Source organism: Micropterus salmoides, unplaced genomic scaffold (assembly GCF_014851395.1).
Source record: "Micropterus salmoides isolate LMB-PRFRI ecotype aquatic unplaced genomic scaffold, ASM1485139v1 Ms_hic_scaffold_19, whole genome shotgun sequence".
Lineage (NCBI taxonomy): Eukaryota > Metazoa > Chordata > Actinopteri > Centrarchiformes > Centrarchidae > Micropterus > Micropterus salmoides.
Genome location: NW_024041039.1, coordinates 1,788,625 through 1,795,554, shown reverse-complemented (window position 1 = coordinate 1,795,554; position 6,930 = coordinate 1,788,625). Strand labels below are relative to the sequence as shown.

The 6,930-nt window shown below is 41.3% G+C and overlaps 1 long non-coding RNA gene across 1 annotated transcript in view; it reads left to right on the top strand.

The window, feature by feature from the left end:
- LOC119910894 overlaps positions 1-6,930 on the top strand; it is a 15,893-nt gene continuing 8,963 nt past the window's right edge. Inside the window, exon 1 of the long non-coding RNA XR_005445711.1 lies at positions 1-20. This is a non-coding gene — a long non-coding RNA (uncharacterized LOC119910894). The remainder of the gene's footprint in view (positions 21-6,930) is intronic.

The following is a 6,930-nucleotide window of genomic DNA, read 5'->3' as shown; positions in this document are numbered from 1 at the left end:
ACATTCACAGGAACAGGGTGGTGAGTCTGATATGTTTCTTTACATGTCTGAAAAGTTGTCATGTCGGTAAATGTTTGAGTTAAAGAACAAATGAAATGGTTTCAAATGAATGTGACAGAAGTTCTGCCAAAGTGCCATTTCTATGAAATAACAAAAGTTTACTGTAATTTAAAGACAGCAGCCGCTCAAATACTGAAAATCAAAAGGATCTGTTCTCCCTCACACAGTCAATAACCACCTGTTTTTCTTCTTCTTCAGTGTTTCTGCAGTTTGGACTCTGTGGAGCTCTGTCACGTCTCTGGCTGCTGTGAAAACTCTCCCATCAGAGCGCTGACTGGCTGACCGACCTTCTGTAACACTGCCACCTGCTGCTGACTGACTGACCTTCTGTAACACTGCCACCTGCTGCTGACTGACTGACCTTCTGTAACACTGCCACCTGCTGCTGACTGACTGACCTTCTGTAACACTGCCACCTGCTGCTGACTGACTTTCTGCTCTCACATCATCCTGACGTTTGGATCTGAAGGTAGGATCAGCTGATTTGTTAAACCATTCAACCTACTTAAAAATGTGAAGAGGAAAAGATCTTACGCAAAATCTGATCTTAGATCTGAGATTAACTCTCTATAATCTTAATTTAAATTGTGCATTAATGAAATAAACACCATTTGTGGCTTTTATCACCAGGTATTAAAGTTTTTCTGAGTTGCTAAAACACTAAACCCCATTCTCTGAACCAAACGCTCGGTGGCCTAAACCCATTTGTAGAATCAATCACTCTTTTGGTAAAACCTTAAACAAGTTCAGGTAGTTGGAGACTTTTAGCAAATCTCATCCACTCTTTTTGCAAAACTCTAAACACATTCTCACTCACTGAAACCCATTTTGCACTTGTCACCTTTTGTCCAGACTCTCTTTCTCTGCCCTCATTCAGCCTTGGGGCCATATAACACTGAACATCTTCTTACATTTCTGGGTGGCCTTTGGGATGTTGTGTTTGAGTGTGAGCAGTAGGGGTGGGAATCACCAGAGGCCCCACGATACGATATTATCACGATTATGCGATTTTAAATATATTGAGATATATTGCAAATTTATTACCTTTTTCCAACTTCCAATTAGGTTCCTAAAGTCAAACTTTGTCTATATTTGTATATCACTTTTTCAGTCCTCTATATGGTCCTGTTAAGTTTTCTAGTGGACTAAAAAAGCAATAGATTTTATTATTCTAGTACCAAAAAGTCCATCTGCGATTTATATATAAATATCGATGTTTGGCGTCCGTGTATCATACAGTATTGCCAGGGCAAATATCACGATACTATGCTGTATTGATTTCCCCCCCACCCCTAGTGAGCAGCAGGATCAGGCAGTGCATCCTGTCTATGTCGTGGTTTGGGACAATGTCAGCTTTCACTGTGGTGTCCTGCTGTGCAAGTGGTTCAACATCAAATAGTGATTCATAAATATTTATCTTCCACCATACAGCCCTTTCTTCAATCCAATAGAAGAGCTTTTCTCCGCCTGGTGGTGGAAGGTCTATGACCGAAACCCATTTAGCAGGGAAAACCTCTTACAGGCAATGGGATTTACTGATGATTCAGATTGGTTTCCAATTAGATTATATTGAGTTTATATAGTGACTTTGCTGCTTTAAACTTTACTGTTGCTGCTCTAGATCTAAATATTCACTTTCAATTTATTCTGTTTTAAAACACTTTATTTTAAAGCAATTATTTAGTAATGAAAAATAACCAATCAGAGCATCAATAAAGAACCCAACCAATGAGAGCAGTGGTATTAATGAAGTACTAATGATACCCATGCCTACTGTATGTAGTACGTCGTTACTGTTTACCTTAGTTTGCCACGTACCCCAAAATTGTTTGTTAAAACTTCACACACATCTTAACAACTTGGTGGATTTCTGATAGAATGGCCCAATAAATTTACAGCAAACGTCGCCTTGTTTTTCCTTTTCACCAATATAAAAACAGCAGGAGCTCCTGTTTGTGGTTATAAAGTCATTAAATGATATTTTTATCTTTCAGGAAAACACAGGAAAATCACCACTTAACTGCTGAAACGAAAATGGGAAACGAAGTAGCAGCGGGCTTGTCACTGCCAGGCCTTGGCCCACCGAGAGAAAGTATGATGGGCGACGGCCTGAGATGCTGCAAGTGTGGTAAAGTCCTGCCTCCGTGCGTATCCTGGAATGATTTATGCAAAACTCAAGTTCGAGGGCGGAACGTGTTTCAGTTCAATAGAGGCCAATACTACAGACCAGTTGAACGGTATTTGTACGAGTGTAGAGCGTGCTTTGATCAAAGTTAACTAGTGCAGAGGAGACAACGCTGAGAGAGAGGAGAGAGAGCTGGAAAGATTTGAAAATCCCCTAATAAAAATTTCCCCACCCCCTCAAAGATCATAAGCCCCCCGTATGTCTCTAAAGGCCTGCATATTGTCCGGTATCCCATAAGCATGCCGGCCCTCTGGGCCCGGTTCCTATGCGTATCAGCCAGAGGGCCAACTTGGCAGAACCAGATAAAAAAATCCCCAAAGAGTGTACAAACTTGTTCTTAGCTCTGTATTTCAGCCCAAAAAACACGCAGAAAGAAAAACCCTCCCCGGGACCCTGAAACCCCCGTTTTAAAAGCCAAACTAGTGCAGAATACACTGAACCAATTAATGTACCAGGGTCTCAATCTGAGAACTTATAATACACTCTGGATCCAGGTCTGCTCTGTACCTGTTCGAAGCTGTTGGTCCGTGTGCAACCCTCCGCTGGAGGTCTGACATCTGCTTTTCAGTGGGGAGCTTGTACAGAGACCACCAGCTGTCTTACAGGGAAACATCTGGACCAAAAAAAATTAGGAGAGAGAGGAGAAGATCATCTAACAACAGCTAAACAGCAAAGAAACCCACTCAGAATCCACTGAGATGCTCCTCAGACATGTGCGAACAAACCAATGGACTCTGCTCAAAGCACCGTCACAGAAATATGCAGAGGATGTTTCAATATCTGAAGTCCTTAAGTTGGTGCAAGTGGACGGATGAGTCCATGAGAGCAGTCTACCTGCAGCTCTAGCAGAAGTAAAGATGTTGTGGAATTTGGAGGATTCATTGATTTGATATGATAACTGAAAATAATGCAGGGAAAATAGATAATTATTTCATAATAAGATGATGAAAAATGATGTAAAATAGGAAATGATGTATTGCAGGGAAATGATTGTGGGAAATATTAGAGGATAAAGCTTGAGATGTGCCTCAGACATGGATGATTAGTTGCTGAGCTGCTGATTGGATGAAGAGAATAGAGGCGGGGCTCAGAGAGGGTGAAACAGAGCTGATCAAATCCCAGACACAGTTTGGATGGCAGGAATGCTCTTAACAAAGATCCGTTCACTTGGTGAATTCTTCCACCATAAAGTGATCTTGCTACCTTCAGATCCACCAGGTTGCATCCAGTTCTCATTTTCCTAAATCCTGTTTGTCTCTGAGCCCCTGCTCTGTGTCTACAGCAGCTCATGCTTTGTCTTACAGATGCTGTCAAATGTTTGATTCAGGGATTCAATGTAACAAGTTAAGCACCCCCTGGAGGGAATAAATGTTTGGTTGTACTAAGTCACAAGGGCGCTTAAAAGAGATGATTTTGGGGATAACAATGAACTATGTACTTGCCATATATTCTGTGTTACTTTGCATAATGTTAATAAATCTTTAATGGTGTTTTGTCTTGATGGTTGTTTGTGTCGCTGTGAGTTCATCTGCAGATGATTGAATAAACCTGAAGTGTTTATTTCAACAAGAACTCCCACCACAGAGTTATACATTTATTCATTAGCTGACGCTTTTATCCAAAGCAACTTACAATTGCAGAGGTAGTGCCTTGCTCAGGGACACAATTGTAGATGTCTTACAGGGGGAATCGAACCCAGGTCTCCCCCACCAAAGGCAAGCATTTTATCTATGCGCCATCACCACCCCATATACATATATGATGTGATGACACCTGCGCTCTATATAGTATATTCATATGGCGCATTCTAGGAAAACAAAACAAAGTAAAAGCAGGACACCAAGCAGAGCAGATCTAGCTTTTTGTGTGTAATAATAATTAAACAAAAGGTGATCAGGCTGAAGCAGGAATAAGGCAAACAGAGACAAAACACCGGAGGAAAGTCCAAGCCGAAGGCAAACACGTCCAACAGATACAAGTCCAGAAGGTCAGACAACAGGTAACAGAGAGCACAGAGGAAGTGATGGAACTAACACCAAGGGTCTGTTTGTCACGGTCAGCCACGTTCAGTCGGAAATTTTAACATGGAAACTTCTGAGCTCTGAGCTCTTTGGAACGCAGCGTTAATATACAAGCAAGGTGGAGATAACGAGGAGCACGTAAAACTAATCAGGGAAGTGCAAACACAGGTGGAAAAACAAGGACAGGAGATGAAGATGCAAAAAAGGAGGAGAGGAAGTACCAAAGTAAAACAGGAAACACAGACAATGACAAAATCTTTATTTCTGTCTCAGACCTGCTGGATACAAACATGCAACAAACAACATCCATCCATCGTCAAAAGCTTATCCTGCGTTCAGGGTCGCGGGCGGCTGGAGCCAATCCCAGCATGGGAAACATGGAGTTTTTGGTTCCCCCTGCAGGTTCAGGAGTCACTGTTAGTCTTCATCAATCAGTTTTCAGTTGTGATGCTTTTGGGAAACATCTCTTCAGCTTCAGAAGCTGCAGAAGATGGATGTTACCACCGTCTCTGCCTCTTGATATGGAAGAGAGAGAAAGGAGTTCAGTGTAGTTCACAGTTTGTCCTGCAGAGGGCAGAAAGTGCTCAGAAAACCTCTGAACACTCAATACTGTGACATATACTAATGACTGTACTACATACCGTACTGTGAACTGTATTTGATGTACCTCATAATGTAGTGGTGGAGTACTTTAGTAACACCACAGTGTAGAAATACTCAGTGACAAGTAAAGAATATACTTAAAACCATTTCAGAATAACATACATTAAATTACTGGATTATAATTATTGATGCATTCATGTGTTCATCACTTTTATCCACAATAATACATCATTTATTGGTTGATTAAATTTTGTATTATTAATCTGAACCTGCAAAGATATCAAATAAATGTAGTGAAGTAAAAATCACATAATTTCCTCTGAGATGTAGGGGAGTAGAAGTATACAGTAGCTTAAAATGGAAATATTGTAGTACTTGTTCTTGTGCAGTACTTAGTAAATGCACTTCAGTTTTCAATTCAAACTGTGACTTCAGCTGAAAATGTGAGATTTAATCCCAGTAAAAGAAGCATTACAAACAAATATACAGAGAGCGGTCGTCCACAAACCGGAAGGTCGGCGGTTTGATCCCCGGCTCCCCAGTCTGCATGTCAATATATGAATGTGTGAGGTAATTTCTGTTTCTGATGACTTGGCTCAGTAGCCTCTGCTCATCAGAAGGTACATGTGATGTAGCGTGACAGCGCTTTGAGTGGTTGGAAAGATAAAAAGGAGCTGTACAAATACAGACCATTCACCATTTAGACATAGACATCAGCCAGCGGGTATAAACAGGTACAATAGAGAAGCTCAACAGTGAAACTAATACAGTACAGGCCAAAGGCAGCATGAAAAATGTAAAACAGATCGACAATAAAAGCTGATCGAAGTTCATTTTTAAATACAAAATCAATCCTGTTATGTACTGTGATTCCTGCTTTTTCTGATTACAGATAGTTTTTGTTTTTGAAATACTCAACATTAGTGTTGTAGTACTCCAGACCGGTCTTGGTCGTAAGACCACTTTTTGATGGTCTTGGTCTTGGATCGGACTCGACCGCCTTTGTACTCGGTCTTGTCTCGGTCTCTGGATTTTATTTCAAGACCAGTCAAGACCAGAACTTTGGGAATATCAATAAATTGCTTTTACATTGTCTAAATAATTTGTTAACATCCAAACTTTGATTGGATGTAAAACGTATTGCTTCAAATACAAAAAAATTACCCGACCCCCGCGATGCTTACGTTGATTTCAGCTATTAGTGTTTGTATGTGGGTGTTTTAATGGGAACTTTGAGAAGTACCTGTGATCTCGTTCCACATTTTATTGCGTGCCGTGCAATGCAGGGAACTGGTCTTGGTCTCAGCACCTAAAAGTCTTGGTCCTATCTCGGTCTCGATAAACTCTGGTCTTGGTCTCGACTTGGTCTCGGTTTGGGCGGTCTTGACTACAACACTACTCAACATTATTAGCTGCAGACAGCTCCGTCAGGACCACAGCCACTCCCAACAATACCGGGAGGATGTCGTTACTCCCAGTTATCTTTTTAATCGATTTAAAGTAGAAAGAAGCAACTTCTCATTTGTAGCTGACGACAGCAGATTTTATCAGAGCTAACATCTCAACAGCAGCACCGACTTCTACAAAGCTCACGATGGGTCCAAAGAAAAGAACAGGAACTGATGAATTAGCTCGGGCGGCGGCCGCTGACAACGGGGGAGAACCCGGAGAGATGGAGGCTAACTCCACAGAGCAACAGGGGGCTGCCTTCTTACAGGCCAAAGGGATTCAGTTTCCACCCTCTGCCAAGGAAAAACGCAAGCAATAAATCAGAGGTCATTGTGAGGTTTGTTAACCGAAACATGGTAGAAAACTTAAAGCATCAACGAGAACCTTACAAAGCACAACGCCGACAAAGCCAGAAAAGCACTTGAAGAAACAGAATTCAAAATACTACAAACTGCAAATATTCCTTAACTAATGGATCACCGGAGGAAGCCAAAGTACCTGTCATCAGGAATATGGAGGAACTGGACTGTAAGGTGACAAACAAATACACACAACCACACGCTGAAAGAACTCATTCATTTAAGAACTCTGATGAAGAACGATCCTGACCAG